Source organism: Prionailurus bengalensis, chromosome X (assembly GCF_016509475.1).
Source record: "Prionailurus bengalensis isolate Pbe53 chromosome X, Fcat_Pben_1.1_paternal_pri, whole genome shotgun sequence".
NCBI classification, from domain to species: Eukaryota; Metazoa; Chordata; class Mammalia; order Carnivora; family Felidae; genus Prionailurus; species Prionailurus bengalensis.
The window spans coordinates 64,630,246-64,642,186 of record NC_057361.1 but is presented as its reverse complement, the minus strand read 5'-3'; the positions used below and the strand labels follow the sequence as shown (position 1 = coordinate 64,642,186).

Sequence of the window (11,941 nt, the reverse complement as noted above, 5' to 3'; positions counted from 1 at the left end):
TAAGTGAAATTAGTCAGTCAGAGAAAGACAAAAATCATATGACTTCAGTCATATGAGGACTTTAAGAGAAAAAACAGATGAACGTAAGGGCAGGGAAGCAAAACTAATATAAAAAGAGAGAAGGGGACAAAGCATAAGAGACTTATAAATATGGAGAACAAACTGAGGGTTACTGGAGGGGGTGTGGGAGGGGGGATGGGCTAAATGGGTAAGGGGCACTAAGGAATCTACTCCTGAAATCATTGTTGCACTATATGCTAAGTAATTTGGATGTAAATTTTTTAAAAATAAAATATAAAAGAAATATAAGAAAAAAATGATCAAAAAATGTATAGATTAAATGTGCAATATTTTTATACCACCTGTACCTCATTATCAATTATATATTTAATGCTAAAAAGTAAAATATGCATAATGAAAAATAGCCATATGAAAAGATGCTCAACATCATATGTCATTAAGGAATTGTAACTTAAATCAATAATAAGGCACTACTACACTGTTATTAAAATGGTTAAAATTCGCTTTTTTTTTTTTTTTCGCAACGGGTTTGCCGCCAGAACACAGGTGTCGTGAAAACCACCGCTAAACCTAAACCAAAATGGGAAAGGAGAAGACTCATATCAACATCGTCGTCATTGGACACGTAGATTCGGGCAAGTCTACCACTACTGGTCATCTGATCTACAAATGTGGTGGGATCGACAAAAGAACTATCGAAAAATTTGAGAAGGAGGCTGCTGAGATGGGAAAGGGCTCCTTCAAGTATGCCTGGGTCTTGGATAAACTGAAAGCCGAACGTGAACGTGGTATCACCATTGATATCTCCCTGTGGAAATTCGAGACCAGCAAGTACTATGTGACCATCATTGATGCCCCAGGACACAGAGACTTTATCAAAAATATGATTACGGGCACATCTCAGGCTGACTGTGCTGTCCTGATCGTTGCTGCTGGTGTTGGCGAATTTGAAGCAGGTATCTCCAAGAATGGGCAGACCCGTGAGCATGCCCTTCTGGCTTACACACTGGGTGTAAAACAACTTATTGTTGGTGTTAACAAAATGGATTCCACTGAGCCACCCTACAGCCAGAAGAGATACGAGGAAATCGTTAAGGAAGTCAGCACCTACATTAAGAAAATTGGCTACAACCCCGACACCGTAGCATTTGTGCCAATTTCTGGTTGGAATGGTGACAACATGCTGGAGCCAAGTGCTAATATGCCTTGGTTCAAGGGATGGAAAGTCACCCGTAAAGATGGCAATGCCAGTGGAACCACACTGCTTGAAGCTCTGGATTGCATTCTGCCACCTACTCGTCCAACTGACAAGCCCTTGCGTCTGCCCCTCCAGGATGTCTACAAAATTGGTGGTATTGGTACTGTCCCTGTGGGTCGAGTGGAGACCGGTGTTCTTAAGCCAGGCATGGTGGTCACTTTTGCTCCAGTCAATGTTACAACTGAAGTAAAGTCTGTTGAAATGCACCATGAAGCTTTGAGTGAGGCTTTACCTGGGGACAACGTGGGCTTCAATGTCAAGAACGTATCTGTCAAAGATGTTCGTCGTGGCAATGTGGCTGGTGATAGCAAAAATGACCCACCAATGGAAGCAGCTGGCTTCACAGCTCAGGTGATTATCCTGAACCATCCAGGCCAAATCAGTGCCGGATATGCACCTGTGCTGGACTGTCACACAGCTCACATCGCCTGCAAGTTTGCTGAGCTGAAGGAGAAGATTGATCATCGTTCTGGAAAAAAGCTTGGAAGATGGTCCCAAGTTCTTAAAATCTGGTGATGCTGCCATCGTTGATATGGTTCCTGGCAAGCCCATGTGTGTTGAGAGCTTCTCTGACTATCCTCCTCTGGGCCGTTTTGCTGTTCGTGACATGAGACAGACGGTTGCTGTGGGTGTCATCAAAGCAGTGGACAAGAAGGCAGCTGGAGCTGGCAAGGTCACCAAGTCTGCCCAGAAAGCTCAGAAGGCTAAATGAATATTATCCCCAATACCTGCCACCCCAGTCTTAATCAGTGGTGGAAGAACGGTCTCAGAACTGTTTGTGTCAATTGGCCATTTAAGTTTAATAGTAAAAGACTGGTTAATGATAACAATGCATCGTAAAACCTTCAGAAGGAAAGGAGAATGTTTTGTGGACCATTTGTTGTTTTTGTGTGTGGCAGTTTTAAGTTATTAGTTTTTAAAATCAGTACTTTTTAATGGAAACAACTTTGACCAAAAATCTGTCACAGAATTTTGAGACCCATTAAAACAAAAGTTTAATGAGAAAAAAAAAATGGTTAAAATTCAAAACACTGGCAACACCAAATTCTGGCAAAGATCTGGATCAAAGGGAACTTCCATTATTTGCTGGTGGGAATGCAAAATAATGCAACCATGTTAAAAAAAATGGCAGTATCTTACACAATGCAACATGCTCATACCATATAATCCAACAATCATGTTCCTTGGAATTTACTCAAATAAGTTGAAAACTTATGTCCACCCAAAAACCTGTAGGTGAATATTTATAGCAGCTTTATTCATAATTTTTAAAACTTAAAAACAACCAAAATGTCTTTCCATCAATGAATGGATAAATAAAATTTTGGTACATCCAGAAAATGGAGTATCATTCTGCACTAAAAATAAATAAGCTCTCAAACCATGAAAAGACATGGATGTAATTAAATGCATATTACTCCGCGAAAGAGCCAATCTGAAAAGAGTACATATTATATGATTTTCCCTATGTAATATTGGCCAAAGGCAATTGAAATCAAGGAAGGAAAAATTATGTAGACAGTTAAAAGATCTGAGGTTGCCAGCAGTTATGAAGGAAGGAGGGATAATTAGGTCAAGCACAATGGATTTTTAGAACAGTTAAACTATTTTACATGATACTATAAATGGTGGGAAACTGTCATTGTGTATTTGTTAAAACCTATAGATTGCATGCCAAGAATGAACCCTAATGTAAACTATGAACTTTGAGTGATAATGATGTGTAAATTCAGGCTTCCCATTCAACAGTCCTGATTACAGTCACACTTGATCAGAGAGTATGCCCTGTGGCTTTCCCAATCTGTGGAGCAAAACCAGTGCGTTTCATGACCAGTAAATACAGTGCACACTGATGCCAGATTTGTGTCCTCAAGCAACAAGCCATACATGCCTTGAGTACCATCTTGCTGCCTTGGCAGGCCAAGGAAGCTAATAACCTCCTGCTACTACTTAATATAGTACCCAGTCCTGAACAACTAATAAGCCTGACCAGAGAGTCAAAGCAACTATAGAGTTAATCCTACAGCCTCACCTAGGTAGAAAACTAAACCAGCAGTCCTGTCCAAGGGTTCTCAGCTAATAGCACACTCCCACATCCTCAACCTTAGAGATCAACAGTTTCTTCACCCAGTAATAAATCATAATAGCAGGCACCATCTGCCCATTGGCTTTGCAAACATACATAGCCAGCCAAACTGAGCTGACTGGTGAATATCTGTTTTGGTGGAAGCAAACCTGTAATGTCTGGAAATGGAACCTGATTAATCAGATACACAGGTTTACCAATGTAAAGAATCAAGGACCATAAAAAAAAAACAAATAATTATGGCACCACAAAAATGAAATAAATAAAGCTTAAAAAACTGATCCTAAAGAAATGGAGATCTATAAACTGTCTGGCAAAGAATTCAGAACAAGCCTCTTTTAAAAGAACATTGGTGAAAGTGCTGCTATAATCATTGGGGTACAAGTGCCCCTATGCATCATCACTCCTATATCCCTTGGGTAAATTCCTAGCAGTGCTATTGCTGGGTCATAGGGTAAATCTGTTTTTAATTTTTTGAGGAACCTTCACACAGTTTTCCCGAGCGGCTACACTAGTTTGCATTTGCACCAACAGTGCAAGAGGGTTCCCGTTTCTCCACATCTGCTCCAGCATCTATAGTCTCCTGATTTGTTCATTTTGGCCACTCTGACTGGCGTGAGGCCATCAACTGATGAATGGGTAAAGAAATTGTGGTTTATATACACAGTGGAATTCTATGTGGCAATATGTCCTTTTGTAGCAACGTGGATGGAACTGGAGAGTGTTATGCTAAGTGAAATAAGTCATACTGAGAAAGACAGATACCATATGTTTTCACTCTTATGTGGATCCTGAGAAACTTGACAGAAGACCATGGGGGAGGGGAAGGAGAAAAAAAAAGTTAGAGAGGGAGGGAACCAAACCATAAGAGACTCTTAAAACCTGAGAAATTTACTGAGAAAGACAGATACCATATGTTTTCACTCTTAGGTGGATCCAGAGAAACTTGACAAAAGACCATGGGGGAGGGGAAGGAGAAAAAAAAGTTAGAGAGGGAGGGAACCAAACCATAAGAGACTCTTAAAAACTGAGAACAAACTGAGAGTTGATGGGGGGTGGGAAGGAGAGGAGGGTGAGCAATGGGTATTGAGGAGGGCACCTATTGGGATGAGCACTGGGTGTTGGATGGAAACCAATTTGACAATAAATTTCATATTAAAAAAAAGAACATTGGTGAACTATCAAAACACACACATAGCAACTAAATGAAATTAGTAAAACAATAAATGAACAAAATGAGAAGGAATAGAAAACATTAAAAAAACAAAACTAACAAATCCTAGAATTGAAAAATATGATAAAGTAATTGAATAATTCAATAGGGAGTTTCAAAAACAAACTTGACAGTGCAGAAGAAAAAAAAAGCAGTGAACTGGAGGGATAGGACATTAGAAATTAACAGATTCAGAGGAGTAAAAAGAAAAAAATATGAAAAAGAATGAAGAAGTCCTATGAGAATTATAGGACACAATAAAAATAAGTTAATATTCAGATTATGGGAATTCCAAATGGAAGAGAAAGATAAAGGGAAAAAAGTAAATTTAAAGCAATAATGTCTGGGGGGCCTGGGTGGCTCAGTTGATTAAGCATCTGACTCCTGATACCAGCTCAGGTTATGTTCTCATGGTTTGTGAGTTCAAGTCCCACATTGGGTTTTGCATTGACAGCATGGAGCCTGCTTGGAATTCTCTCTGCCTCTCTCTCTACACCTTCCGAGCTTGTTCTCTCTCTCTCTCTCTCTCTCTTTTTCTTTCTCTCCCTCTCTCTCTCTCTCTCTCACACACACACACACACACACACACTAAATAAATAAATAAACAAACAAACAAACAAACAAAAAAACTTGAAAAAAAAAAAAAGCAATAGTGGCTGAAAACTTCTCAAGCATGGGGAGAGGAATGGACATCTTGATCCATTAAGCCCAAAATATACCAAGTAAGTTGAAACCAAACAGGATTACACTAAAACATGTTATAATTAAATTTCAAAGAACATATCAAACTCAACACCCAAAAACACACAATCCAGGTAAAAAATGGTTAGAAGACATGAACAGACATTTTCCCAAAGAAGACATACAGATGGCTAACAGACACATGGAAACATATTTAAAATCACTCATAATCAGGGAAATACAAGTCAAAATCCAATGAGGTATCACTTCACACCTGGCAGAATGGCTAAAATTAACAACTCAGGAAATGAGTATGCAGCGAAAGGGAAACCCTTTGGTATAAATACAAACTGGTACAGACACTCTGGAAAACAGTATGGAGGTTCCTCACAATGTTAAAAATAGAACTACCCTATGACCCAGCAATTGCATTACTAGGTTTTTACCCAAAGGATACAAAAAAAAAGTAATTCAAAGGGAAACATGCACCCCAATGTTTATAGCAGCATTATCAACAATAGCTAAACTATGGAAAGAGCCCAAATGTCCATTGACTGATTAATGGATAAAGAAGAGGTTAAAGAATGGATACACACACACACACACACACACACACACACACACACACACGATGGAATACTACTCAGCCATCAAAAAGAATGAAATCTTGTCCTTTGCAATGACATGGATAGATGTAGTGTGTATTATGCTGAGGGAAATAAATAATACAAATACTGATTGGTTTAACTCATATGTATAATTTAAGACACAAAAAAGATGAACATAGACTATGTGGGAAAAAGAAAAAGGGAAGTAAACCATAAGAGACTCTTAACTATAGAGAACAAAATGAAGGTTGCTAGAAGGGAAGTAGGCAGGGGGACATGGTAAATGGGTTATGGGTATTAAGGAGAGCACTTGTTGTGGTAAGCACTGGGTGTTATATGTAAGTGATAAATCTCTACATTCTACTCCTGAAGCTAATATTACACTGTATGTTAACTAACTGGAAGTTAAATAAAAACTTGAAGAAAAAAACTCCAACTAGACTTATGGGTTTTCCCTTGTAAGTTAATGACTTCTTTTGGCCTGTTGCTTTTAAAATATTTTTGCTATCACTATATTTTAAAAATTTAATAACAGTATGTCTTGGTGTGGGTCTAATTTGTTGATTTTGTTGGGGCTTCTCTGCCTTCTGGATATGGATATCTGTTTCCTTCCCCAAATTATGGAGGTTTTCAGCAATTATTTTTTCAAATAAATTTTCTACCTGGGTGGCTCAGTTAGTTAACTGTCCGACTCAGCTCAGGTCATGATCTCAAAGTTTGTGGGTTTAAGCCCTATGTCGGGCTCTGCTGACAGCTCAGAGCCTGGAGTCTGCTTCAGATTCTGTTTCTCCCTCCTTCTCTGCCCCTCCCCTGCTCATGCTCTGTCTCTCTCTGTCTCTCATCAATAAATAAATGTTAAAAATTTTTAAATAAGTAAAAAAATTTTCTACCCCCTTTCCTCTCTCTTCTTCTGGGACTCCTATAACACAAAAGTTATTACATTTGATGCAATCACTGAGTTCCCAAAGTCCATTTTCATTTTGAGCAATTATTTTCTGTCTCTTTTGTTTCACTTGGTTACTTTCCATTACTCTATCTTATAGGTCACTAATTCATTCCTCTGTGTCATCCATCCTGCTCTTCATTCCACTCCATCAAGTGTGTGTCTTCATTTCTTTTATTATGCCCTTTATTTCTGCTATGTTATTACTTATCTCTGTGTTAAAGGTCTCACTCATATCTTTCACATTTTCCTCAAGTTCGGGGAGTATCTTTATGGTCATTCCTGTAGATTCTCCAACAGGTATGTTACTTATATCTGTTTCGCCTAGATCTCTGGCTGTGGCCATCTCCTTTTCTTTCATTTAGGATACATTTCTCTGTATCCTCATTTGCCTACATCCCTGTGTCTGTTTCTACGTGTTAAGAAAGTCAACTGTATCTTCTGCTCCTGAAAGTAGTGATTTTATGAAAAAGAGTTCCTGGATTACTCTACAGTGCAATATCTCCTGTTCACCAGAACTTGGCACTGCAGGAGAGTGTCCTATGTGTGTTGCTTATGCCCTGCTTTTGTGTCTGAGTCAGTTCCATTCTCTTCAGTCATTCGCACTGTCTCTCTGCCTTTTTTAGGCTGTGCCTGCTCTCTGAGGTGTTAGTGAGCCTCAGGCAGGCCAGCTCTGAGGGAGTGTGCCCACCAGGTAACATGGGAGCTTGGCAGCAGTGTGAGCAAAATTTGTACTGGGCTACTAGTCTTATGCCAAAACCCCTTGAAGCACTGCATTGGGTGGTGGCTGTGTGCCAGGGAAGCTGGTGGCACATGGCTTGGCATGGTGCATGAAGGTGGCTGGGAGCATGTTGCCGGGGCAGTGTGCAATGGTGGCTGGGGGCACATGGCTGGGCATGGCCCAGGGGATATGCATGGCACCCAGTGGCAGCTTTGCAAAGAGTGGCTGAGTGGTGCACATGCACAGCTTTAACAAAATTTGTCCTAAGCCCCGGACTAAGGCTGTATGGCTTAGAGTGGGTGAGTCCTCAGGATAAATCTTGGGCGTGGTACACTGCTAACAGGTTAGGTACCAAGTGTCTGTGCAGTGCTGCCTCCTGTAGGTGGTTCTGTGTTTATGCTGGGGGGCAGGGGAAGAAAATGGCACTTGTTAACTTCCTCATTCCTAGAGAAGAAACAAGCCACCAACATGCTCCAAAATCAGTATGAACAGATCTGTCTCCCCTTTTTCCACCAGCACTGTGTAAACTGCCATTTCTATGTTGCTTCTCTGCACAGACTGCTGTCTTTTTAAGAGTGATAACCCAGCTATCACTCACCATCCCAGTTCACCCAGTGCTGAGTAAGTTGGCTTTTAAAGCTCAAGGCTCTAGGTCCCACTGGTTTTACAAACTGGTGTAATTCAGCCTCTCTGGTCTTTAAAGCCATACATTATGGGTATCTTCCCCATGTGAACTCCTTGCTATATGGGCCCATTGTTCTGCCTTCTCCATATGCACAGCTTCCTGCCTCTGGTGGGCCACCTTCCTCCACCTTTCTGACTTTCTTAACCTTTCAGGTGCAGCTTCTACTCTATTCAGTTTTGGAATTTGTTCTGCCAGGCTTTGGATCACTATACACTTTATTGACTTGGATGTGGATGATATCTACTTGAAAATGTGGGACAGGGTGAGTTCATGGTTCTCCTTCTCCACTGTCTTCCCAAGCTCCCAGGGGTTCATATTCCTTGGTGGCTTTTATTTTCTTCTTTATACCTTTATGCCATCTGTATTTCCCAATTCTTTTATAATAAGAATATGTGGGAGATTACTATCTGAGGAGAGCTCTAGATATATGGGACACAACTGGACAGCACTTATTAATATAACTGAAAGCTGAATCATGGCTTACCACTTTGGTATTCTTTACCTTCAAGACTGAGGAAGAGTCCCAGTCTTGGGGGGGGGGGCGGTCCCACAGACCGATGTATCCCTTATTATTTTACATCACAAATAGAGCAACAGATTAAGCGGTGGTCATACAATTAGCAGCTAAAATAAAGAGTGCCTAGTTAAATTTGAATTTCGGATAAACAAATAATTTTACCATAAAAATACACTAGAATTGAAGACAGGCTGGGATGATGGTGGAGTAGAAGGACCCTAAGTTTGCCTCGTCCCATGGATACAGCTAGATAGCACTCACATCAGCATAAATAACCCAGAAAATGACCCAGAAAACACGGACAGAACAAACTCCGTAACTAAAAGTAGAGAAGAGGCCACAACAAAGAAAGAAAGAATAGAGATGCAATTCTGGAGTGAAACAAATCATGGCCATCCATGGTGGGGAGGGAGCCAGTGGCACAGACAAAGGCGGAAGAAACAGACTATCAGAGTGGGGAGAGCCATCATGGGGAAAATGAATCCCCATAATATTTGGCATTGAAAGTGAGAAGGGTCAAATTTCATGAATCCTTACAACCAGCAGGACTTAAAACCTGTTGTTTTTAAAATCAGCAGTCTTGGCTCTGGGAGAGCCCAGAGGTATTAGGAAATGGAGTCTCTCCCCTTAAAAAGACAGCACAACAAATAGCCAGCAGAGATATAGTATGGAAGCAGCAGTTTGAAAAACTCCAGGGGCAGATGGGAGGGAGATTTATTTACTCATCTCAGAGCATGGCTCAGTGAAGCAGGGATCATAAGGAGACCCCGTCAGGAATAAAGGAGCTGACAGACTCCACTTCCCTCCCTTGCCCCCAGCATAACCACGCAGCTACCTCAGGGAACCAGCATGATCCTGACAGTTACTACCTAACTTGCTTACACCATGATCTGCCTTCCCAACCTTGGGCTGATTCACCCTTCCTAGTCACCCTTGTCTCAATCCCCGTGCTTCAAGTCTCCTTAAGAAGACCAGTGCGAAACCCACCAACATCTCATCTCTGGACCTGCACAGTTTGCTGGACCTCAGTTCCAGAGGGGACAGTGGCAAGGTCTCGTTTCACAAACAGATCAGTGCACACCTTGTTAAAATACATTCAACCCAGCAGGGGAGGAAAAAATGCCCATAACAGGCAAAAAGAACCTATGCTGATGACTGGACTGAAGGAAAAAGTGGCCAGTATTCAACAGCAGTGATCATAGAAGACACTCCTTGAAGCACCAGGTCCTGGTAAACAGGGGACACTGCAATGTCATGAACTACAGGACTTCTTCCTCATAAAGCCATTGCCTTCAAGAACAGGAGACATGGCTGACTTTCCTAATACACAGAAACAGACACAGAGAGCTAGATAAAATGAGGAGACAGAGATTGCCTCTTCTTTTTCTTATTTCTCTTTCTGACTGCTGTGGCTAGGACTTCCAGTTCTATGTTGAATAAATGTGGTGACAGTGGACATGTCTTGTTCTTAATCTTAGAAAAATGTCTCCATTTTTCACTATTGAATATGATGTTGGCTGTGGGTTTTTTGCATATGGTCTTTATATCTTGAGATATGTTACCTCTAAACCCACTTTGTTAAGTGTTATTGTCATGAATCATTGTTGAATTTTGTCGAATGTTTTTCTGCACCTATAGAGGTGATCGTCTGATTTTTGTTCTTGTTTTTGTTGATATGGTATATCAGGATATTGACTTACAAATATTGATTCACTGTTCTATTTCTGGAATATATTTCCCTTGATTGTGGTGAATGATTCTTTTAATGTATTTTTCAATGTGGTTTGCTAATCAATTGTTGATAATATTGCATCTATGTTCATTAGAGATATTGATCTGTTGTTTTCTTTTTTTTTTTTTGTCTGGTTTGTGTACCCAGATAATGCTGATTATAGAATATGTTCGGAAGCTTTACTTCCTCTTTTTATTTTTGGAATAGTTTTGTGAGGAATATGTATTAACTCTTCTTCAAAGGTTTGGCATAATTTACCTGTGAAGTTCTCTTGTCCTGGACTTTTGCTTGTTCAGGGTTTTTTGATTGGTGATTCTATGTCCTTGCTAGTAATCATTTTGTGCAAGTTTTCTATTTATTTCTTATTCAGTTTTGGAATATTATATATTTCTAGGAATTTATACAGTTCCTCTAAGTTTTCCAACCTGTTGGCATATAATTTTTCATAGTATTTTTTATAATTTTTTGTATTTCTGTGGTGTCAGTTGTTTTATCTCCTCCTTCATTTCTGATTTTATCTGAGTCTTCTTTTTCTTTTCTTGAAGAGTCTGGATAAGATTTAACAATTTTATTACCTTTTAAAATAACCAGCTCTGGGTTTTATTGATTTTTTTATTTTTTAAAGTTTGTATGCATTTATTTCTGCTCTGATTGACATTTTTTCCCCTGTTCTGTTCACCTTGGGTTTGGGTTTTTTTTTTCTTTTTCTAGTTCTGTTATATGTACAATAAAATTTTTATTTAGCTTTTTTTTTTCTTTTTTGAAGTAGGTCTGCATCACTATTATTTCCCTCTTAGTACTGCTTTTGCTGTTTCCCAAACATTTTGGACCTTTGTGTTTTCATTTTCATTTTCCTTCATATATTTTTTTGACTTCTTATCTGATTGATTCATTGACCCATTTGTTTCTTAGTACCATGTTTAGCCTGCACTTGCATTTTTTGCTTGTGAATGATTTTTAATTTTATAGCATCGTGGTTGTAAGAGATGCATGGCATGACTTCAATCTTCTTAAATATATTGATGCTTGTTTTGTGGCCTATCTGTCGTCTATTCTTGAATGTTCCACATGCATTTGAAAAGAATATGTAGCCTGTGGTTTTTGGATAGAATGTTCTGTACAAATCTGTTATGTTCATCTGTCTAATGTGTCATTCAAGAACACTGTTTCCTTATCGATTTTCTTCATGGATGATATATCCATTGATGCAAATGGAGTGTTACAGTTCCTTACTGTTATTGTATTACCATCAATTTCTCTGTTAATATTTGCTTTATGTATTCAGGTGCTCCAGTGTTGGGTGAATAGATATTTACAATTGTTTTATATTCTTGTTAGGCTGAGTCCTTTATCATTATGTAATGCTCTTCTTTGTCTCTTGTGAAATGCTTTGTTTGAAAGTCTATTTCATCTGATATAATTATTGGTACTGGGACTTTTTGTTTTTGTGTTCTATTTGCATGGTAAATGCTTTTC

At 39.4% G+C, this 11,941-nt stretch overlaps 1 pseudogene across 1 annotated transcript; it reads left to right on the top strand.

Moving 5' to 3' along the window:
• The first annotated feature begins 526 nt into the window (after positions 1 to 526).
• Positions 527 to 2,292, top strand: LOC122477985 (annotated as a pseudogene). Its single transcript, XR_006295804.1, has one exon. The product of XR_006295804.1 is annotated as an elongation factor 1-alpha 1-like (transcript).
• The last annotated feature ends 9,649 nt before the right edge of the window (positions 2,293 to 11,941 follow it).